The sequence below is a fragment of the Bos mutus genome, chromosome 2 (genome assembly GCF_027580195.1).
Source record: "Bos mutus isolate GX-2022 chromosome 2, NWIPB_WYAK_1.1, whole genome shotgun sequence".
In the NCBI taxonomy this organism is placed as follows: Eukaryota; Metazoa; Chordata; class Mammalia; order Artiodactyla; family Bovidae; genus Bos; species Bos mutus.
In genome coordinates this window covers 96,424,685-96,450,239 of record NC_091618.1, presented here as the reverse complement: position 1 = coordinate 96,450,239, position 25,555 = coordinate 96,424,685, and the positions used below count along the sequence as shown (strand labels likewise).

The 25,555-nt window shown below is 38.1% G+C and overlaps 1 pseudogene; it reads left to right on the top strand.

Annotated features, from left to right (window-relative positions):
* Positions 1-17,147: 17,147 nt before the first annotated feature.
* LOC138984893 (kelch-like protein 7 pseudogene) lies at positions 17,148-18,246 on the top strand (annotated as a pseudogene).
* The last annotated feature ends 7,309 nt before the right edge of the window (positions 18,247-25,555 follow it).

Genomic DNA, 25,555 nt, shown 5'->3' with positions numbered 1-25,555 from the left:
TATGTGTGAGAAAATTAAGGTCTTTGTGGGGACGGGGTCCAACCAGTCTCCTTATCCCTTTACTAGCATGCTCTTCACAGAGGAAGAATTATTAATCTGTTTCTTCAGACCTCAGGACGTTAACTGGGCCACTGTTTGTTGTGTGCTCGTGTGCCTTAAAGGCCAGCATCCTTACAGCGCCCTTGTTCCTCCTGCCAGGAATGTTCACTCTCCCACTTCCTCCATTCATGTAGTCAAGTGGGTAAGTTAGCCGAGTCTGTTCCTTGGACCCGCACACTCCCTTCCTCTGCTAGCAGGGCAGTCCTCTGCTTTGCATTGGTACAGAAGAGAAGTGAAAACCTTGCATCTTCAGGCTCTAGGAATCAGCCCTGTATTCCAATTTGTCTCAGGAACAGCAGAGCATTGTGAATGTCGTGCTGCAGTCTGGTTTAGACAGATAATATTCCTTGATTTATGAGGCTAAATTTAATAAAAGCTCTGATTATAAATCCTCTGAGAGCATATATTCTCTGTGCCAACAAAGTGCCTGGAACGTTGTAGATCGCCATAAAAATATTTACCAAGTGAGTAATTTCATAAAATTTGTGTTGTGTTACATGGAATGCACTTGATACAAAAAAAAAAAACCACTAATTTTGTACTGTTGGTCAAAACTGTTGATCAGGTTTTGAGACTACCCTGAAAAATAATACTGCTTTCTCTGAGGAAGAATCTAAAATTCTTACCAAACAATTATTTTTGCTTCCAGTCACTAACCTCTGCTTCTGTTAATCACATAAACTATTTTGTGCTTAAGTGTAAAGCAATAATGAGGGCTTCCCAGGTGGCGCCAGTGGTAGATAGGTAAACCCTCCTACCAAGCAGGAGACATAAGAGACGTGGGTTCAATCCCTGGGTAGGGAGATCCCCTGGAGGAGAGCACGGCAACCCACTCCAGTATTCTTGCCTGGACAGAGGAGCCTGGCAGGTTATGGTCCATAGGGTCACAAAGAGTCAGGCACAACTGAAGCGATTTAGCATAAATGTAAAGCAGTATGAAAATAGAATATAAGGCTTCACAAACATGACTATTCCAGCCCCTGAATTTGTTTTCCAATGGAAATACACTTGAGATCTCCAGAGAATCCTGAATTTGTTTCACACAAACATACCTCCCCTAAAGCATAAGTGAAAAGGTGGTTCAGAAGGTACAGCTCATTCTTTTGACTGAAATACTCCAAACCACAGTGTGCGTCTAAGGTACCTCCCACATATGTGACAATTATTCTTTGGGTCTTTTCATTCCCTCAGAGGGTAACATCTCAAATTGCTTATAATAACTGTGAACCTTCAGATTGTCTTTATATCATGGCGCTGTGTGGAAGGCTCTCTTCTGTCTTTACTGTGCAGGTGAAAACTCTCCCCAGGTTCATAGCAGCCAGTCATCCTGATCCTTATGTCTTGGGTGGAAAGGAAAATCTGCTGCCCATGCTTGAAATAGCCTTTGTCTTAAATGACATCACATAAAACAGATCCTTCTGTTAGAGTCCATAATTCCAAGAGCATTCATAAGTGCTTAGTCCAATGGTTAATTTTTATTCCTCGCTTGATGTATCTAAAGTATTTGACATGCTCCTTTACTCCTTAATCCTGAAAACACATGACTTGCTTAACTCCCACAACACCCCATTCTCTTGGTTTTATTCTCATCTCTCTAGTCATTACTTCTCAATTTCTCCTGCTCATTTTTTCTCATCTCCCACCCACCTTCTGTGCACTGGAAGCCCCTAGAACTCAATTCTTGGACTTACCTGGTTTTGATCTATTCTCACTTCAACAGTAAAACTCATCCACTCTCTTGGTTTTAATTGCAGTTTAGGGCTTCTCTGGTGACTCAAATGGTAAAGAATCTGCCTTCAATTCAGGAGACCCAGATTCACTCCCTGGGTTATGAAAATCCCCTGGAGAAAGGAATGGCAACCCACTCCAGTATTCTTGTCTGGAGAATTCTATGGACAGAAGAGCCTGGCGGGCAACAGTCCGTGGGGTCGCAAAGAGTCAGACACAACTGAGCGACTTTCAATTTGGGCTCACTACTTCCAAATATGTCTCTAGCCCACACTATCTCTTTCCTGAATTCCAAGTTCATATATCTAACCAGCTACTTAACATCTCTAAGACATCTTAAATATGTTAAAATCTTTTTGATCTCCAATTTAGCTTCTCTTGCAATCCTTCCCCATGTAGGCAGTAGAGACCCCATTCTTTCAGTTACTTGGGGTCCAAACCTTAAAGTCAGCTTTGGCTCCTTTCTTTCTCTTATACCCCACAGTCTATTAGTTGGTACATGCTGCCATCTCTACCTTGGAAGTAGATCAACATCCAAACAGTTTTACTCTTTTCACCACTACCATCAAGCCACCATCACCTCCAGCTTGGATTTTGTAAACAGCCTTCTAAATAGCAACAACCCTGCTTTTGTTCTTGTCTCCTTGTCACCTCTGCTCACAACCGCCAATGGCATTTCTGTGTAAAGTCAAAAATCCCACCTCTGAAAAATACAACCAAACAAAACAACCCAAAAATGTACCTTACAATGGTCTACAAGGCTTTATATACAATCTCTTCTGACTGCTCAAACCATATTTCTGTTTTACAGTAAGTCCCCTGTATACGAAAAACTTCAAGTTACAAAGTTTCAAAGATGCCAACGTGCATTCCATCCATGTCTGGCATGAGTGAAATTGCATCTTGCCCTCTGTCTCTTGTTGCTGACGATCTGTCAGTTCTCCCATCTCCCATGTCCTCTCCCTCCTCCAGTCCATAACTCTTCTTGCCTGTTCACTCAATGCCAGCCTCATATGCCATCTGTTGTACTACACTACTGTAGTTTTCAAGGTGCATGCTAAGTCACTGCAGTCATGTCTGACTCTGTGCAACCCTATGGACTGTTGCCTGCCAGGTTCCTCTGTCCATGGGATTCTCCAGGCAAGGATACTGGAGTGGATAGCCATTCCCTTCTCCAGGGACTCTTCCCGACCCAGGGATCAAACCCGGGTCTCCTGCATTGGCAGGTGGATTCTTTACCACTTGCCACCTAGGAAGCATGCCAGTTCTGGATAGGAACCTAAATTTTATTAACTACCAGGAATAGATATAGAATATCTATACTAAGGGATAGATATATGTTGCCTCTGACCTGGCAGTTTTGAAAAGGATTGCATCTACCTTACTAGAAGACGTTATGGATCACTCTGAAACAGACAAGAGCTGATTTGACCTTCAATTAGATATTCATACCCAAATTTATGCAAAAAATGGTTATGGGCCTACCCCACTCTGCATTACTTAAGCATACAATTAATAGGCATGTACAATTAAAAGAATGAAAACAAAATGAAACAAAAAAGAGAATGCAAATAGTGGTAATGAGCTAAGTGAAACCTTTGATACTAACTTCTTTTTGGGGTGCAGATCTAATATTTACATTTCCATTATTTACTTAAGGGTTTATGTAATTCACTGGTTAATAACCTAGAAACATGTCTTCAAAATTGTTCTTCAAACTTCAAATTTTGAAGACAAACATGTCTTCAAAATTAAGAGTAGACCATGAAAGGAAAAAATAACATTTGTCAGACCAATTGATAGGTCAAATTAAAATATTTATTAAAGTTATATAATATAAATTCCATAAGAAATCATTATAATAAGAAATTTTTTTCCTTGTGATGAAGGGAAAACTTACTTTTCTAACTCTCTTCTAAGGTCATCACTGAAACAGGGGATCTGTATGTTTAATTACAATATCATGAATACTTAAATTTGTCTCATACTGAGAAAGTCATATGATTACAGCTAGCACACTGATTTTTGCTACATGACCTTTCAATTGGAAAACTCAAACCATCTTGCCTTAGAATGTTCTGTTAACTTTCCACTCTATCTGACAAAAAGAAAAATCAGAGAAGTGTCTGACATCCAAGCAGTTTGCACAAGAACTGTCACAAGGATATTTGAAATCCATAGGTAATACATTCATGATCCAGTAGTCAAAGCTACGGCTCTTGGTATGGAAGCAATGTACTCTCCGTGTTTTGCATTTTTCTAGATTATGATTCTTTAAGTTTTTTTTTAAATGGTTCAATCTATAAGGAGAAAATGTAGACAAACGTGCCTGTGTGAGTGCTAAGTCGCTTCAGTCGTGTCCAACTCTTTGTGACCTTATGGACTGTAGCCCACCAAGCTCCTCTGTCCAAGGGATTCTCCAGGCTAGAATACTGGAGTGGGTTGCCATGCCCTTCTTCAGGGAATCTTCCCAACCCAGGGATCGAGCCTGCATCTCCTACGCCTCCTGCACTGCAGGTGAATTCTTTACTGCTGAGCCACTGGAGAAGCCCATAGTAACAGATAAAGCAATTTCAGTGAAATTCAATTTCCTTCAGTTTGGAAGGTTGCACAAACTCAGTTCTGCAGGATAATATAGAGTAAAACTTTATACATTTGTGAATAATCCTGCTACATTCTAATTCACAACTCTTTTTCCCAATATAAATGCATATTTCCAAGTTATGGGCCCTTTAAATATAAGAAAATGGAACTAAAAATTTATATGGAGCATCTTTCTATATGCCATCTTATTATTTAGTATAATATTCCAACCTTTCTCAAGTGTTTACTATGTGCCAGATTTTGTTCTTGGTGCTGAGGTCAAAACTTACTAGCAAACACAGTCACTGACCATAGGGACTTTACTATATCTCCAATCACTTTCAAATTTTATTTCACAAAAAAATTAACAAGTATGCATTTGCTGCAGTATGTGGTACAGTAAAAATAACTCACAGAGGGCCACGTCTAAACGCAAGATTCAACCTTAGAGTCTAATAGAGACCCATCAGTGCCCAGTGTGTGAGTTCTATGATGTTTCTTGTTCAAAAAAGCAAGAATCCAAAACTCCATGTATTTTATACAAAGATAGTTTTATGCAATGCCATCTCTCTTCTGATTTATTTAATATAAGTAAAGCTTTCACCTGAGTATCCTAAATTATTTTTACTATCAATAACGCAATATTGACCCTAAATTTTCCCACTACACATATATTTTTTTTTAAATTTTGGCCACTGCTATCATAGTTATTGAAAATAACAAACTGTCATAAAACCATACATCATTACCACATTTGGCTTATTTAAGGAACAGTAGCCTTTGGTTAACAATTGCCTTCAGAATTTCCAATCCAGATGACTCATGCATATTTGAAGCAAATATTTCACTACAAAATAAAGAATTATATCAAATTACATTTAAGTTTCTTCAATGCTTTATTCAGATGTGTACACAGTGTCATTTGTATAGAATGCTAAGTAAAAAGTAACAGTTAATTGGGGGGGGGCTATTGCTATAAAAATGTTATCTTTTATATATATATCACAGCATTACTTATTATTAGCTTCACACATAGCACTTTGTCTTTGATTTACGCAAACAACTGTAAATGTTTTATATATTTGTGAGGAAGTGAATGATATTAGACCATCAATCCACAGGGACTGCAAATCAGGGGGAAAAAAGGGCTATTACATTTCAGAAGCTGTTAAATCAGTTGTGCCCCCTGGCTGATTTTGTCAGCTATATTTGCTGTGGGTAAAACCGTTGATGCCTGGAATACTGGCGCAGCCCTGAGAGTGTTGGAGAGTAAATAGCAGCGAAGTTGTAAACTACAGCACACATCTCACACTTAACGCGTAAGCCCAGCTTACACTTTCCTCTGAATAAATCCAGCAGCTTTAAAAAGAGCAAGAGAGAGAAATAAAGAAAAGTTGGGGGGTGGGGAGGGAAAACTGGGCCAGGCCTTCTGTCACTGCCTCCAGCTTTAGCCCCTCAGCAGCCTGCCAAGAGGACACTGTTCCTGCCAGTTGTAAATTTTAATTGGCCATCTGGGGAAAGCACAAACCACTGACTAGAGATTAATCAGCAAATTAACCCAGGCATAATACACATTTCCCAATGGGCCTGAAGCAGCTCTAGGCTGGGCCAGAGCAGCCTGGGATGCAGGAGAACTTGTGTAGAATGCTGTTATTGCTTCCTGCCATGCAGGAGAACATTATCTCAGAGTCCTGAAATTCCCTTCTGTGTGACCTTGTTAGTGCCCCTGATTTGTATGGCGGTCGCAAAGAGCTTTTTTTTTTTTTTGGTAAAGTGCTAAACACAGATGGCACAGGTACTGTGATTGCTGGGAAAAGTGTTGATGAATCAGGGAAAGTGACAACTTTTCTCTGGTGGGCTATTCACTTGGTTTGCTAAAGTACCTACAGGAAGAAACAATAGTGTACCTGGATTTTAACCAGCTCGGTGAATCACCAGAGAATCATATTTATTTAGCCAGTTTCTTGTGTGATGCAAAGTGCCTTTTCACAGCCTCTATCTTGTAAAAGCAAATTTGTAAATAATAAAAACTTCATAAAGCCTAGGTTACCAATATTAAACCAAATGCGTGCTAATATAGAATGATGTGGCCTCAACATTTTCACCAAAAGTCTTCTAGTTAGCTCACAGGCATGCCTTGAGCCAAGACAGGAAAAGAGGATAACCATTAAAGTGAGGGACTGGTGAGAAACTGGGAGTGGTTTTGACAGACGGTGAATAAAATGACTTTTCATGGAAGAAGTAGTCTTTACACAGCTTCTGAAATAATGGAAAAGGAAGAGCTCTGTGCATTTTAAACAAGGATCATTAGGATACAGAATATCAAGAAGACTCAGGTAATACTGCTGCTGCTGCTGCTAAGTCGCTTCAGTGGTGTCCGACTCTGTGCGACCCCATAGACGGCAGCCCACCAGGCTCCCCCGTCCCTGGGATTCTCCAGGCAAGAACACTGGAGTGGGTGGCCATTTACTTCTCCAATGCATGAAAGTGAAAAGTGAAAGTGAAGACACTCAGTCGTATCCGACTCTTAGCGACCCCATGGACCCCATGGACTGCAGCCTACCAGGCTCCTCTGTCTATGGGATTTTCCAGGCAAGAGTACTGGAGTGGGGTGCCATCACCTTCTCTGAGGTAATACTATAAAGCCCAAATAAAAGACACATTGAATAAACTTGCTTTAAGGGGCCTAAGGAAAGTTAAAAGGTGATATGACCACAGAATATCAGGGAAAATAGAACATTTTCATCTTCTTGACAGATGTATGTCCAGAATTTAGCATAGTACTTAGTGTCATGGCATATGGTAGGCACGCAACATTTTTTATGAAAGAAGACATATCCAGCTTTAATAAAATCAGACACCACTGTGGTATCAGACACACCTCCTACTGCCTTTTCTTTCCAGTCTAGATGGAATAAGCAGTAGACTATGTTATGAGGGTCCCTACTCAAACCATACTTGAAGCCCCAATTCATAGGCTGAAAAGAGACCTATGTTATCACCTAGTGTGAAGACCTTGAACTTTACTCAATTAGTTAGTAATGGACTTGAAGTATTAAGGCTGTTATACACTTAGGGAGAAAGTGGAAGATGCAGTGATCTGAGGTTACGAGCAAGCAGAGGCAGCCAATGCCGTGAACAAAAGTGGAGCCAACTTGCTGGGAGGAACAGCAAGGAATGAGCAGGCAACCCCGAGAGCCAGGAAGCAGCCTCTCCATCTCAGTCCCATCCTACTGGAAGGCTACCTCTACATTTTTTCCCTGGCCTCTGATGTTATGTGGTTTCAATGAGTTTACATGGCATTCTGATCATTTCAACCAAAAGAAGCTTGACCAAAACAACCATAAATGGCAACAGCAGCATCATAAGCCAACAGCCTGAGAAGACTAATAAAACTAGTAACCATTCCCACGCCCCTTCCAACAGCGCAAGCATTTAGGATCAATGCTGGTCATTTTCAGAAATACAAGTCATGGTGGATTATTTTATATGGCTCTGCCCTGACCCATCGCTAAATCACACAGACCCATTTCACCTGCCTCTGGCAAAGCAGATAGATTCTTTTCCTTCACAACCAGGTATAGATTTCTTTCTGTTTTATTACATTATTGCAAGTAATGCTGTCTGCCAAACCACATGCCCTTAAACTGAAATGGCTTCTGGCCGAGCACTGGGTTAACCGTAACAGTAAATCAGTCAATATGCACAGCCTAGAGACCACAGCCGTTAAATAGATGTCTTTGGCTTTAGGTGGGGAACCCTCAAACACCCAACTCAGTCCCTAATAAGACCTTCTAAAAAGATTTTATTTCAAATAGTATTTTAAATCACATAGCAGTTTATCATGAGACTTTTGTTTTTTTATTGTGAGGTTTTATATGGAATATAAAGGCACGAAAAGAGAATCGGTGACAGGTGTGCAATAATTCAATAACTGGTAAAAAGAAAATATTAGTCTTTCAGAATTTGTAATATTCCAAAAAAACTTTAAGAGTTGAAATGTCTGGCCTCTGCTTACCCTGTCTGACTTGCTCTGGCTGTGTTTTCTGCATACTGGAAATAATTCCTAACACAACAGTTACTAAGAGAGTTTAGTCAGTATTTTCAGTGTGCACTGGTAGATGGATTTCTTTATCTCCTCTGGGAAACTTATGATCCAAAGGTTAGAGCATGATCAAATAAACCCTGGAGAGTTTGTGTGCTTTCTTCTGAATTATCCCAAAGCTTTCCTGTCTAACTTCATCTCTGTTGCTCCTACCTTACATCATCTCAATTACATATATAAAAAACTAGAGGAAATGGTGTTTACTTGTTTGTAAGGCAGAGACATTACTTTGCCAACAGAGGTCTGTCTAGTCAAGGCTATGGTTTTTCCAATAGTCATGTATGGATGTGAGAGTTGGACTATAAAGAAAGCTGAGCACTGAAAAATTGATGCTTTTGAATTGTGGTGTTGGAGAAGACTCTTGAGAGTCCCTTGGACTGCAAGGAGATCCAACCAGTACATCCTAAGGGAGATCAGTCCTGAATATTCATTAGAAGGACTAATGCTGAAGCTGAAACTCCAATACTTCGGCCACCTGATATGAAGAGCTGACCCATTTGAAAAGACCCTAATGCTGGGAAAGATTAAGGGCAGGTGGAGAAGGGGACAACAGAGGATGAGATGGTTGGATGGCATCACTGACTCAAATGGACATGAGTTTGGGTAGACTCTGGGAGTTGATGATGGACAGGGAGGCCTGGTGAGCTGCAGTCCATGGGGTTGCAAAGAGTCAGACACAACTGACTAAACTGAACTGAACTGAAAGGCATCAGAGATACTTCATAAGAAGATACCTGGCATACTAAGGTACAGAGTAGTAAAAAGATGATATTATAATATAGATCATGTATTATTCTGCTTTGATATAATTTTCCATATATTTTAGTGAAATGAAGAAATGGATATGTGGTAATATTTTGAGTTTATGTATTTCTTTTTCCTAAACATCTTGAAGTAACTCACAGTCTTATATTGTTTTATCTTTATACCGAGAAATGAAACAGTTTACCATAGGTTCTTTCACACAACATAGATAAGGTATAAAAATGGAGTCAAGGAAGCTGAGATACATAATAATCAGCTAAATAACAGAAGATTAATTCACAAGAGTGTCTGTTGCACAGGAAAAATGTGAAGTATATTTGTGTTTGATTTGCTTAAAACAGCATTCTCCATGGTCCTTTGAAGCTGGTTTCACCTTTCTTCTTCCCCTTTTCCTACCTACTCAATGGACATGAATTTTCACAAACTCCTGGAGATAGTGAAGCACAGGGAAGCCTGGTGTGCTGCAGTCAATGGGGTCGCAGAGCTGAATACAACTTAGAGACTGGACAACAACAAACCTATATATCCAGTGCCCCACCAACCTGGAAATTTTCTGTTTCTGTAAACGTCCTGATTTCCTATGGCTTGCACACACTCTACTCCTTAACAGGTTCCAACCTCTTTCATTCATTTTTTTATCTAGAGAATTTCCACTCATCTTCAAGATCTCAGCTTTGAGAAGCTTTTTACATGGACAGAGTTGCTTTGGTCTTGCAGTTTCCACCAGAACTTTGGCCATACCATTTCTTTAACTCTTATCTTGGTTAATATTGAAAATTATCTGCACTTATGTCTTCCCAATTGCAGATGGTGACTGCAGCCATGAAATTAAAAGACGCTTACTCCTTGGAAGGAAAGTTATGACCAACCTAGATAGCATATTCAAAAGCAGAGACATTACTTTGCCAACAAAGGTCCGTCTTGTCAAGGCTATGGTTTTTCCTGTGGTCGTGTATGGATGTGAGAGTTGGACTGTGAAGAAGGCTGAGCGCCGAAGAATTGATGCTTTTGAAATGTGGTGTTGGAGAAGACTCTTGAGAGTCCCTTAGACTGCAAAGAGATCCAACCAGTCCATTCTGAAGGAGATCAGCCCTGGGATTTCTTGGGAAGGAATGATGCTAAAGCTGAAACTCCAGTACTTTGGCCACCTCATGGGAAGAGTTGACTCATTGGAAAAGACTCTGATGCTGGGAGGGATTGGGGGCAGGAGGAGAAGGGGACAACAGAGGTTGAGATGGCTGGATGGCATCACTGACTCAATGGACGTGAGTCTGAGTGAACTCCGGGAGTTGGTGATGGACAGGGAGGCCTGGCGTGCTACGATTCATAGGGTCGCAAGGAGTTGGACATGACTGAGCAACTGAACTGAACTGACTGATGTCTTCTCAATTAGGACTTGAATTATTTGAGGGCTAAACTCAACACCCAGCATAATATTCCATATAAGGTAGATAATCCGTAAAATATTTGGTGCATGAGAATACTAATAAATTATTTGCTGCAAAAGTATTAGCATTAAGGATATAGGCAAAGAGCCTCCATTCTCTGAATGCATTTCAGAACTAATTTTGTTTAACTTTGGCTTCCCATGTGATGTCAGTGGTAAAGAACCAGCCTGCCAATGCAGGAGACATAAAAGATGTGGGTTCGATCCCTGGGTCAGGAAGATTCCCTGGAGGAGAGCATGGCAACCCACTCCAGTATTCTTGCATGGAGAATCTCATAAACAGAGGAGCCTGGCGGACTACAGTCCATAGGGTCGCAAAGAGCTGGACACAACTGAATCAACTTAGTGCACACACGCACTTGTTTATCTTGATGAGAGAGACTCAGGTATTTCAGGTATATAATTGAAGATGGCATTGAATTTCAAAGGTTCTCTAACTCTACAAACTTGTTTGTGAGATAATATTCATACAATTAAATGTATTTGGATGACCATGATTTTCATAGCTTCAATTTTTTTACCAACTTGAAAATAATGTATGTGTAATTAAATACACTGAATTTAAGTGTACAAGTCATTGAGTTTTGCCAAATGTATATACCTTACAGTCTGTGTAACTCATAACCCTATCACGATATAGAATATTTGAATCACCCAGAAAGTTTCCTCCAACCCCTTTGCACTCAATCCATTTCATGCCACTCGCCCAAGCAACCACTACTCTTATATTTATCAATATAGATTAGTTTTGAATCACCTAGGACTTGATATAAACAAACTCTTAAGTACACACTTTGCTGCATCTTCTTTTTTTTGTTATGGTAGTGATGTGTATCAGAGTTTTGCTCATTTTTATTATTGAATACTATTTCATTATATGAATGTACAACATTTTGTGTATCCACTCACCAGTCAATGGGTATTTGGGTTTTTAATAGGTTTTAGCTATGGGGCTTCCCTGGTGGTTCAATTGGTAAAGAATCCACCTGAAATGCAGGAGACCTGGGTTCCATCCCTGAGTTGGCAAGATCCCCTGGAGGAGGGCATGGCAACCCACTTCAGATTTCTTGCCTGGAGAATCCCATGGGCAGAGGAGCCTGGTGGGCTACAGTCCATGGGGTCACAAAGAGTGGACACACTGTGTGACTGAGCACAGCACAGCACACCATTTTGAAGAAAGCTGTTTGTATTTGTATATGTCTTCCTGTTATTTGTATAGGTCTTTTGTATATGTACATTTACAAATGTATATATGTACATTTGTATATGTCTTCCTGTTATTTTTTAACTTCTTCTGGCTAAATACCTAGGAGTAGAATTGTTATGTCATGTGATAAACATGTATTTAAGTTTACAAGAAATTGATAAAATATTTTCTTAAGTTTTTGTACCATTTTATATTCCCACAGCAATGTTTGAGAGTTCTAGTTGCTCTTTACATTGGGCCAGCTTTGTGAAAAACACCATTGGTATTTTGAAGGAACTGGACTCAATCTGTAGAGATTGCTTTGAGTAGTATGGACATTTTAACAATATTGATTCTTCCAATCTATGAGTACTGTATATATTTTCATTTATTTATGCTGTCTTTAATTTCTTTCTTCAGTGTTTCATAGTTTTCAAAGTACAGATCTTTCACCTCTTTGGTTAAATTTATTCCTAGATATTTTGTTCTTTCTGAGGCAAGTGTCATGCAATTGTTTCCTTCATTTCTCTGATAGTTTGTTATTGGTGTGTAGAAACGTCACTGATTTCTGTAGAATGATTTTGTATTCTATAACTGTATTCAATTCATGTTTTAGTTGTAACAGTTTCCTGGTGGAGTCTTCAGGGTTTTCTATATATAGTATCATGTCATTTGCAAAGAGTTAGATTTTATTTCTTTTTTAATTTGAATTACTTTTATTTCTTTTTCCTGCCTAATTGTTGTGGCTAGAACTTCAATTGTTGTTGCTGTTGTTCAGTTGCTAAGTCATGTCTGACTCTTTGCAACCCCATGGACTGCAACATGCCAGGCTCCTCTGTCCTCCACTATCTCCTTGAGTTTGCTCAAATTCATGTCCTTTGAGTCAATGATGCCATCCAACCAGCTCACCCTCTGTTGCCCCTTTCTCTTTCTGCCCTCAATCTTTCCTAGCATCAGGGTCTTTTCCAATGAGTCAGCTCTTCATGTCAGGCAGCCAAAGGATTGGAGCTTCAGCTTCAGCATCAGTCCTTCCAATGAATATTCAGAATTTATTTCCTTTGGGATTGACTGGTTTGATCTTGCAGTCCAAGGGACTCTCAAGAGTCTTCTCTAGCACTGCAATTCAAAAGCACCAATACTATTTGAATAAAAGCGACAAAGGTAAGCAACCCTCTCTTGTCCCTGATCTTAGAGAAAAAGCTTTTATATTTTCTCATCCTTGTTAGCTGTGCATTTATCATACATAACCTTTACTATATTGAGATATGGTTCTTCTATACCCACTTCATTGAGCATTTTTATCATAAATAGATGTTGAATTTTGTTAAATGCTTTTTCTGCATCTATTGAGATGATCATATGATTATTTTGTTAATGCTGTGTATCATATTGATTGATTTGCAAATGTTAAACCATCCTTGCAATACTGGAATGAATTCTACTTGATTGTCTTGCATGATCTTTATAATGTATTATTGAATTTAGTTTGCTAATATTGATTTTTTCATCTATGTCCTATATTACTTAGGTTATTGGCCTATAATTTTATTTTTCTGTGAATGTGTATAGGTTATATGCATATACTATACCAATTTATATAAGAAACTTAAACATCTTTCAAGCATCCTCCAGTCTTCCATGGAGGTCCTGAAACCAATTTCCCACCTTCAGTGTAATAGGCTCATCAAGGATATAGACTTCCAGAAAATAAGTTTATTCTTATCTAGTTGGGTATTCTGCCACATGGCACCACCGATGACTCCTTGGACCTCTTTCAACTGTTACTATACTAGTTTGCTTTTTATCTCTCCGATTTTCCTCACAGACAAACTGTCCTCTGTCCTCTGTCCTCTACATTTGTCTCTTAGCCCCATCTCTTCTTTAATTCATGTAGCTTGAGTTATGCCATACATTTTATTATCTTCAACTATCACTGCATAAGTCAGAGTTTTTTGAGGATTCAAAAACTACCTCAATTATTTTAATAGAAAAAAATTAAACAACTGTTAAACAGCTTACAGAAAACTAAAAAGGCAAAAGGGAAACACTCTGTGGTTAAATCTAGGCTTGTGGACCGAATGGAATCTTTAAAGCTCAGGTGCTAGAAGGGAGCCTGTGGAGCCAAAAGTTAGATCTTTGAGGACAGAGTACTTCTCAGCTAGTACTGGTGTTTAAGAGCTTGAAAGAGGAGTCCCACTGGACTGGGACTCAGTGTTCTGAAGATGAAGCATATTCTGGTTGATGCTGAGTTTTCTGAGAGGAATGTAATGAGGCTGATTTTAATGGCACAGAAAAATTGCAAACTGCAATCGACCGCTACTTGTAGAACCAACTGTCACTACCAGGATGACTGGAATCAGAAGCAAACAGGAAAGAGTAAGTTTTTTTTTTACCCATCCAGATTTCCAGATTTTCTCCAGTGCCTGTTTTTGGCAAAGCATAATGGGGACCAACTAGCAAAAGAGTTCAACTTCAGCATAAAAAAACAGAGTATTAAAGTGTGAGTTTGACACTAAAAGACAATAGTATAGTAATCACGATGGTTCAGGTATTTGGTTACCCAATATCTGTACACACTTTTTTAATATCAACTTGACTGATAGAAACTACTTTACACTTTGACTCAACAAAATTCTTTGTATGTTCAAGGACGCTCCCAATTTGCTTCAAAACAAGTAGATGTCATGTTTCAAAAATCGTTGTATTCATCTCTGAAAGATAACCACACATTGCGCTAGTTGAGTAGGAGCTAGGCACCATCAACAGCCTACTTCCCATGGTACAACAACCATCATGTGATCACAACAATTTCGGCACATTCTTAACCCAGAATAATCTCTGTTACTGACACCCCAGGATGACAAAGTGCATACCTACTGAAAAGAAGCTGGTACCTAGAATAAGGTATACTGATTACTTGACAACATATTATGCAAAATTTTAAAAATACACAGAAAGCAACCTACACATGTAAACAAGACCTGGGGAAATTTTTAAGAAAGTTAATTGAAAATAAAAGAACATTATATGTAGGGAGGTGAAAGGAGAGGAAAAGAGGGGGAAAGGAAAGGGGAGGGGAAGATGGAAGAATAAAGAGGAATGAAAAGAACAAAAGAAGGGAAAAAAGCATCTCCTAAAATGATAATCACAGTTACCTCCAAGAGGGACTATTATGAGTAAAATTTTACCAATTTTGCATAAAGGGCATATACTATTTTTACAGTCGGGAGAAACTACATATAAGAAAAAAAAAATTAAAGCTGCTCCACTGGATCAGGTGATTTCTTTCAGACAGGAAGACTCTCTAAACTCTTGGGAAACAATCAGTTCCTCTAAAATGGGATCAAGTCCTATGCTTTTAGTCGAACTTTTATAAAGCCTTTAGAATAGCACCATGCTCAGATAACCACTCAACAAATGAACTGGACTTATTATTCATTCTTTATAAAATTCTAATGACAAGAATTTTGAAAGATTGATAAATATTTGTTAGAATCAGCAGCAGAGATTATTAGATTTTCCCTAAACTTAGATAACAAAAAAGTATTATCATTTTTCAAAAAATATTTCAGTAATCACATTTAAATTTTTTTATTTTTTAAATTATGGAAGTATAATAACACATTTATAGGAGACTTGGAAAATACAGAACAAAGTTACATATAGTTCCATTATATATTGTTGCTGTTCATTGTTCAATCACGCATCATGTCTGACTCTTTGCAATCCCATGGACTGCAGCACACCAGGCTTCTCTGTCCTTCACTGACTCCTGGAGTTTATTCAAACCATGTCCATTGAGTCAGTGATGCCATTCAACCATCCCATCCTCTCTCGTCCCCTTCTCCTCCTGTCTTCAATCTTCCCCACCATCAGGGTCTTTTCTAATGAGTTGGCTCTTCACATCAGTTGCCAAAGTATCGGAGCTTCAGCTTCAGTATCATTCTTTAGAAGTTTTAGTTGGAGTTTCCACATCAAGCTCTCAAAAATTAATAGAATGAATAGACAGAAGAGTAGAAGTGTATTGTAGACCTGAAAAGCACTATGAACCAATTCAACATAACTAAGATTTATACAATTTTCATACAACAGCAGGACGCAATTTCTATTCAAGTTCCTGTAGACTATAAACCAGGAGACGCTGGAACATATCCAGTGCTATAAAACAAGGTGCAAAAACTTCATGGTCTAAAGGTATTGAAATCATACAGAGTCTGTTCTCTTATCACTGTAGAATTGTTAGAAATCAATATCAAAAGATACTTTAAAATAACCCACATATTTTCAAGTACAAAATGACATTTACTAAGAGAGAACTTTGACTTAGCCATTGAAAGCCTCACTAAAGTTAAGAGACTAAAAAACACAGAAGGTGATTGCAGAGAAGAAAGCATTTAAATGAGAAATTAATATCAGAATGATAAATTAATATCAAAGATATTAAAAACCCCATGTATTTAGAAATGCCCACTTTTAAATGATGAGTGTATCTAGGAAGCCATGAAAAGGAAAATTAGAAAATATTTGTAACAGAATAAAGATGAAAAGAGAATTTTTCAGAATTTGTTGTATGCAGCTGAAGTTGCTCAATGCAGCTAAATAGAGTGTGGAATCTCAAATAAGGTATGAAAATAAATAATAGAGACTAGCATAAAATTTCGTGAAATTTAAACAAAATTTGTACTTTTAGTTAATAATAGTTTATCACTTGTTAATTTCTTGCCTTTTTTTTTTTTTTTTTTACAGCATGGTATTTCCTTCTACTCTCAGAATTGGAGTAATCACATTTATTTATTGAAATTTTAAGCTGAATTATTATTGAATGAATCATTATAGCAAAGACATTATAGCATTTCTTAGACCACCTGTGATTTTGAATTTTTTCTACCTGTATCTCCTTCTGTGAAAATAAAGCTCCTTTGGAGTCACTACAAGAAGTGGTGTAGGTAGATACAAATTCTTATTTGGGCGCAGGCTCCTCCTCCGGGCTCCGGTTCTGCTGGAGACGCAGCCCAGCGAGTACATCGCTTTACAGCGATCTTCTGAGCGGGTCATCTGGCCTTGCCCTACTGCAAGGGCTGCGGTGTCCCCGCGCGTTCGCAGGCAGGGTGGAAGAGCCAGCCACTCTCCCAGCCTCGGTGGTTTGGTGAACACAAGCCCCAGCGTGCCTGGAGAGTGCAACCCCTCGCCCGGCCCGTCAAGTCCCGGGCGTGAGCCGCGCTGACCGAAGGAGGATGGCAGCCTCTGAAGTAGAGAAGAGCAGCAAGAAGAAGACCGAGAAGAAACTTGCTGCTGGAGAGGAAGCCAAATGGATGGCAGGTTTCATGGGCGTCATGAGTAACATGCGGAAACAGTGATTTAAATCCACCACCCAGCTATAGTTGAATCCACAGTCTACCCAGGGATCTGTACCCAGGGTCAACTTGAATTCACGCTGGGAGGGACTGATTGCAGAACCTTGTTGACAAGCCACACAAATCCAAAGAAAACACTGTGTGATGTGATCCTTATGGTCCAGGAAAGAAAGATACCTGCTCATCGTGTTGTCCTTGCTGCAGCCAGTCATTTTTTTAACTTAATGTTCACAACTAACATGCTTGAATCAAAGTCCTTTGAAGTGGAGCTCAAAGATGCCGAACCTGACATTATTGAACAACTTGTGGAATTTGCTTATACAGCTAGAATTTCTGTGAATAGCAACAATGTTCAGTCCTTGTTAGATGCAGCAAATCAGTACCAGATTGAACCTGTGAAGAAAATGTGTGTTGATTTTTTGAAGAACAAGTTGATGCTTCAAACTGTCTTGGTATAAGTGTATTAGCAGAGTGTCTAGACTGTCCTGAATTGAAAGCAACTGCAGATTACTTTATTCATCAGCATTTTACTGAAGTTTATAAAACTGATGAATTCTACAACTTGATGTCAAGCGAATTACACATCTCCTCAACCAGGACACTCTGACTGTGAGAGCAGAGGATCAGGTTTATGATGCTGCAGTCAGGTGGTTGAAATATGATGAACCTAATCGCCAGCCTTTTATGGTTGACATCCTTGCTAAAGTCAGGTTTCCTCTTAAAGAATTTCTTAAGTAAAACAGTACAAGCTGAACCACTTATTCAAGACAATCCCGAATGTCTTAAGATGGTGATAATTGGCATGAGGTATCATCCCCTTTCTCCAGAGGATCGAGAAGAACTGGTAGAAGGCACAAGGCCCAGAAGGAAGAAACATGACTACCGCATAGCCCTGTTTGGAGGCTCCCAACCACAGTCTTGTAGATATTTTAACCCAAAGTTGAAAAAAGATGAGTGTGCTGCACAAGCCTGGAAATGAGACTGTAACTTCAGAAATCTCATTTTATGTCTTGCTTTGCTCTTATAAATGGCACATACTTGGTGCTCTTCTGTATACTCACAAATTCTTAGACTTATAGTGGAAAAATGTAAATAACTGAGGATATAACTACCAATAAAAATTCTTATTCCATCAATTATTACTCATGTCCTAATGTTAACACTATTAGCACCCCATTATAATATTTATTAAATATTTCTGTTGGAAGTTCCACCCTCTCCTTTCTTTTTGCTAAAACTACATCTTAAAAATTTTCACCATTTACTCTTATTTAATATTTTAATATAAGTTGATTGTCTTTATTATTTCTAATATTAAAAGTCAGGAGGCTGATTTCTCTATAAATTATTATTTACCTTGAATTTCCAAAGTGAACATTATTTCATTTTCCATTTCAAGTAGACTGCTTAATAATAAATACTGTATAGGAATTGTTTTAAAATTCTTGAATTTAATATTATTGGAGATGTTAAAATGGTTTTAACTATCATTAATGGAACCCATTGATATGTGTCCTATACCTGTCCCAAATGATTATTTTCACTTAATTGATCTCCTTCAAAGAGACAATTTAAGCAGTACTACTTAATTGAATTATCTAGAATTAAGCAGTATCCCTATAGTGTTGTCTTTAGATATTCCTTGGATATCACTCATGAGAAGCAGCAAATATTTATATTAATTGCTGATTGAAAGATGATAATAAAAAATATTAATTTTTTTCTAGTAGATAAGTAGATAAAGTAGTAGAAATCTTGGGTTGTTATATTTGAATTGAAATGATACTGTTCTTGTTGTCCTTTCATGAATTCTGCTGAGCCTCCTCTTCCCCTTCCCCACTGTATTATTGTACTATTATACTACTATTAGCTATGCCAAAAACTAACAAAGTAGCTAATAGTAGTATATTGGCTGGTTTTGGAGAAGGAAATGGCAACCCACTCCAGTATTCTTGCCTGGAAAATCCCATGGATGGTGGAACCTGGTAGGCTACAGTCCATGGTTGTTGCAAAGAGTTGGACATGACTGAGCAACTTCACTGGGACTGGCTGGCTTAAGCTATCATTCTGGTGGTCACTTTATTTGAAATAAAATAACTTATAAGAGGAAAAGGCAAGCTGTCCTTGAATTTCCCTTAAAGTTTGGAACATAAAATTGTCATAGGCTTTTCCTCATTACATAAAGAAAGGGAAGGTATCCTTATAGCCCCAAATATTCACATCAGCTCCATTACCTGTAAAGAATCACCTGCCAATGCAAGAGACTCAGGAGACTTGGGCTCAATCCCTGGGTCAGGAAGATCCCCTGCAGAAGGGCATGGCAACCCACTCCAGTGTTCTTGCCTGGAGAATCCCATGGACAGAGGAGCCTGGTGGACTACAGCCCATAAGGTATCAAAGAGTCGGACATGACTGAAGTGTAAGCATGCACTCATGCATTTCCAACACTAATCTTTTACCATACAAATTAATTTCAATATCTAAAGAGAAGCATAATAAGAATGTTATCTTAGATTTAAGCATGTTGACTTCTGTGAATTATTTCTACTGAATGTTACTGTATTTTGCCATGGCCTTAGGTGATTTGATAGTCATAATCTACTATTAGCTATGCCAAAAACTAACAAAGTATCCTCCTCTTAAGTACAAATAAGAATTTGTATCTACCTACACCACTTCTTGTACAGGTGTTATATGATGTTTAAATTAAATGAGAGTATTTTAAGCCAGTATGTTTTGCTACTTGGATGGAGGAAGCATGTAAATCCTACAATTTTGTCATTGTGATGACTCATGAACATGCCATTGTGTTAATGTACCATCCTGTTGTTGAAGACAGCTAGAATTAACATGCACCTTTAAATGTATTTATGTGTGAATATACATCTACATACATATTTTATAAAATAAAAATGAATATATGTATATTTTTTCCTTCTGCTTATTTTATTTTTAAACAACTTAGCAAATAATTTAGTCAAGGTTATTGCCCTAATTTGAAAAGAACTTTGAATTTTGGCACCAAAAGAAAAAAATGCTTAAGAATTGAACATTTTGTTTGTATTATGTTGTCTTTTATTTACTTTTATTAAGTAACAATAAACCAAAATAAACCACAAAGTGCTTGTGCACTTAAATACCTTCAGTGAATTTAAAGACTTACAGAATTAATGGCTTAGGCAGACTTTCTTTGAGCAACAGAAACAAAGAGAAATCAATATGCCTATCTGTCAGAATTAAGCAGTTTTATATTCTGATCCACTAAATCTATCCTCAGTTAAATACGAAGGAAGAAATATCCAAAGCAATAAATCTGGATATGTAAACTTTCATAAAGAGATTCTATAGTCAAAAAATGTTAGAAAGGTTTAAATATCTTATTCCTTTTTGTATTTAAAAAAAGATTTTTTAAAATCTTTTAAGTGAGAATTGCTTTTTAAAAAAATCACTGACACCAAACATCTGCTTCTTTTCAGCTCATCTGCAACTGAGTAAAATAGAAAGAGGGAAAAAAAAAAAAAAAACCACCAACTTTGCACAGTTATGCCATTAAAAAAATAACCAAAACCTTAATATCACTCTTAAAACTCTGCATGTATATACTGAAAGTTAAGCAAATGAAAATATCCCAAACTGTAAGAAGTGAATAAAAAGAGAAATTAAGAAAAAGAAATACTAACAAGAATAGTCTGGTTAATTCCAACCAACAGGTAGAAAACTGCAAATCAGAAACTAAAACACATTGCAAAAACTGCTGTACCAGCTAAACAAAATGAACCCAACTATTCTTTTTTGAGCACATTAAACCAAAGAAATGACTGAGAGACCTTATTCAAATGATAATGGTATGTGTGCGCCTAATCAACATACTGTCAACCCAAAGTGAACTGAGCTAACATTTCTTTCTATTTATACTTTCACTTAATCTCAGGCAGAAAGTAATTAATCAACCAATATAACCGGTTATTTTGAATCAACTAAATAAAACAGTAGAGAATAGGGATATTTCCACTTTACAACCAGTTATTTTGTCATCTAAGAGAAGCTGTATTAAATGGAGCCATTTCTAGGGGAAGTTCTACTGATTTAACCCATTTTAGCCCTTATTAAGAATAAATACAGTAGAAATCAGGAAAGGGATCTGGAAGACAGCGCACTAGTAAAGATGACATTTAATTCTGTACCGATACAAAGTTATCTTTAAAAAGCTCCTATCAACAAGCATCATTATCCCTGAAGAAATTGAGGATGTTAGTCAAAATGCTTATGTCACTAAAAGAGAAAAGGATGGACTCTTGAAGTTATGGTAGTCATGTTGGTTTTGTTCACATGATCTTTACCTCTAAGCCTCTCCATTCTTTTACCCAAAGACAGTTATATTTTACAAGATAGTTATATTTTACAGTATTCTTCATGTAACTTTATAAAATATTAATCACTATTTCCTAGTCCTGATAATGATATATTTTCTAATTGCATCATAACAAAGTGAGTAGTTTAAGAAATAACTAACTATAAGAAAGAGATTTTTACTTTCTTTGCCTCATTATCTCTATTTTGCAGAAGCCAAAGTGAATACTGCTAGTCATACCGAGCAGGGATATTTTAAGGATATTTTAAGGATCAATGGCATGGGTTACAGAGCTCTCAAAGAATGGTGCTATGGATGTATTACATCTTATTGCTGTATTTTAAGCAAATTGGATCTCAGGCCCTTCAGAGAGATGGATAATCCCTTCAAATCCTTAAAGATTTGAATAATAGCTATAAGTAAGACTGGTGTTTAGTAAATATAATTTGATAACTGTATAAAGATATAATCCCATGTGACTAGGCTTTCAAGAAGAAGAGTGAAGAAAACAAAAAGCTATAATAGTTAGATTTCATCGAATCATGTGAAAAAGTGAAAAAGCAGTTTGTATGCTAAAGAGACTTTGGGGAAATGTTGAAGATGGCATGCATGCATGCTAAGTTGCTTCTGGAGTGTCCAACTCTTTGCAACCCTATGGACCATAGCCCGCCAGATTCCTCTGTCCATGGGATTCTCCAGGCAAGAATACTGGAGTGGATTGCCATGCCCTCCTCCAGCGGATCTTCCCAATCCAGGGATTGAATCCACATCCCTTACATCTCCTGCATTGGCAGAAGAATATAAAAAATAGTACAGTGGAGGGGGTCAAACAGACATGCAGAGTATGTCAAAACGAAGCAAAGAGGGGACTTCCCTAGTGGCCCAGGGCCTAAGACTCTGTGCTCCCAATGCAGAGGAACCAGGTTTATCCTTGGTCAGGGAACTAGACCCCACATGCCGTAACTAAGAATTCAAGTTTACATGCCGAAATGAAGATCTAAGATCTTGCATGCTGTAACTAAGACCTGGTGCAGCCAAATAACAATAATTTTTTTTTAATTGTTAAGTAAAGAATTAAAAGAAATCATCAACAGTGATCCATACACTTATGATAGCAGGCATTAGCAATGTTAATAGATGCTTAGGAGACACATTGGTCAAGATGGATACCAATCCTGATGTCTGGCCACGACAACAAGTGTATCTGGGCTATTTTGCCATCATGATATAGTGGTTAGAAATGTGGTCTCTGGTGCCAGACTCTCCAGATTCAAACACCAACCTATGTCACACATATTGGCTGTGTGACATAGACATGATACCCACTTTCCTTCTGCCTTCATATCTTCATCCGTAAAATGGAAACAGTATTACTGTCTACTTCTGAAGGTTTTCATGTGGGTTGAGTGAGCTATTATATGCTAATGTATGTTGAGTGCTTAAAGCAGTTGCAGGTGTGTGTGTTATTAGACATTTTGAACTGAGACGCTAATATTTACGAACCATGTTATATCATTAATCAGTAAGCCAATCAAGTATTTACAGATCACCCTCAGTGGGTTCAAGGTCTACAGAGATTTCAAGACAGACAAAGGACCACACAAGAACCTGAATTTTTTTTTTTTTTTTGCTAGCTAGTGGGGGCTTCCCAAGTGGCTCAGTGGTAAAGAATCCACGGGCCAATGCAAGAGGCACAGGAGACATGGGTTCAATTTCTTTGTTGGGAAGAACACTTGGAGAAGAAAATGGCAACCTGCTCCAGTGTTCTTGCCTGGAGAATCCCATGGACAGAGGAACCTGGTGGGCTACAGTCTATGAAGTCGCAAAGAGTCGGACACGACTTAGAGACAGCAAACACGCACGACTAGCCAGTATAGCAAATATAAACTAAAAGAAAACAGCAATATTAAAGTAATATAGCAGTTAAAGAGGCTCTACCAAAGAAAAACACAGTTTGGTCATTTAAGGATCATGCTTTACAATGGTAAACTATTTCCCACTGACTCTAATATAATAAATGTTCAGGTATAATCATGCCATTCAGACTGCACAGACCTTCGCTGGCCTCCTGGGTAGCCCTAGAACCACTTTTTCTCCTCTAGAAGAGTCAGTTTTGAGTTCATAACACCCTATTTAAGGTTCAGTTGCTGTTTCCATTTTAAATTTTGGCATTCCAGATTATAAATTATTACCTTTGATTGGCATCAAGATAAAATTTTAGAGTATATTTGTCAGCTTTAATGTAAACTATTATTTTAGGGGAAAAAAATGTCAGCAATGAGTAAAAGGAAGAGTTTGTTTCCCTAGATATCCTTTGAAGAGTTACAAGTAATAATCACTCCACTTTCCGACCTTCAGTTTAACGATGTAGTAAATGAATTCAAATGTTTGCAAATCTTTAATATGAGTAGAAGCCATTTTAATATGGATTCTCAAATATCTAAATTTGAAGCACTGTAAGAGCCTTGAGCAAAAACAATATCCAGCTGTGGATGTGACTGGTGATAGAAGCAAGGTCCGATGCTGTAAAGAGCAATATTGCATAGGAACCTGGAATGTCAGGTCCGTGAACCAAGACAAATTAAAGTGGTCAAACAAGAGATGGCAAGAGTGAATGTCGACATTCTAGGAATCAGTGAACTGAAATGGACTGGAATGGGTGAATTTAACTCAGATGACCATTATATCTACTACTGCAGGCAGGAATCCCTCAGAAGAAATGGAGTAGCCATCATGGTCAACAAAAGAGTCCAAAATGCAGTACTTGGATGCAATCTCAAAAACGACAGAATGATTTCTGTTCATTTCCAAGGCAAACCATTCAATACCACAGTAATCCAAGTCTGTGCCCGAACCAGTAATGCTGAAGAAGCTGAAGTTGAACGGTTCTATGAAGACCTACAAGACCTTTTAGAACTAACACCCAAAAAAGATGTCCTTTTCATTATAGGGGACTGGAATGCAAAAGTAGGACATCAAGAAACACCTAGAGTGACAGGCAAATTTGGTCTTGGAATACGGTATGAAGCAGGGCAAAGACTAACAGTGTTTTGCCAAGAAAATGCACTGGTCATAGCAAACACCCTCTTCAAACAACACAAGAGAAGACTCTATACATGGACATCACCAGATGGTAAACACTGAAATCAGATTGATTATACTCTTTGCAGCCAAAGATGGAGAAGCTCTATACAGTCAGCAAAAACAAGACCAGGAGCTGACTGTGGCTCAGACCATGAACTCCTTATTGCCAAATTCAGACTGAAATTGAAGAAAGTAGGGAAAACCACTAGACCATTCAGGTGTGACCTAAATCAAATCCCTTATGATTATACAGTGGAAGTGAGAAATAGATTTAAGGGCCTAGATCTGATAGATAGAGTGCCTGATGAACTATGGAATGAGGTTCGTGACATTGTACAGGAGACAGGGATCAAGACCACCCCCATGGAAAAGAAAGGCAAAAAAGCAAAATGGCTGTCTGAGGAGGCCTTACAAATAGCTGTGAAAAGAAGAGAAGCAAAAAGCAAGGGAGAAAAGGAAAGATATAAGCATCTGAATGCAGAGTTCCAAAGAATAGCAAGAAGAGATAAGAAAGCTTTCTTCAGAGATCAATGCAAAGAAATAGATGAAAACAACAGAATGGGAAAGACTAGAGATCTCTTCAAGAAAATTAGAGATACCAAGGGAACATTTCATGCAAAGATGGGCTTGATAAAGGACAGAAATGGTATAGACCTAACAGAAGCAGAAGATATTAAGAAGAGATGGCAAGAATACACAGAAGAACTGTACAAAAAAGATCTTCATGACCCAGATAATCACGATGGTGTGATCACTCACCTAGAGCCAGACATCCTGGAATGTGAAGTAAAGTGGGCTTTAGAAAGCATCACTACAAACAAAGCTAGTGGAGGTGATGGAATTCCAGTTGAGC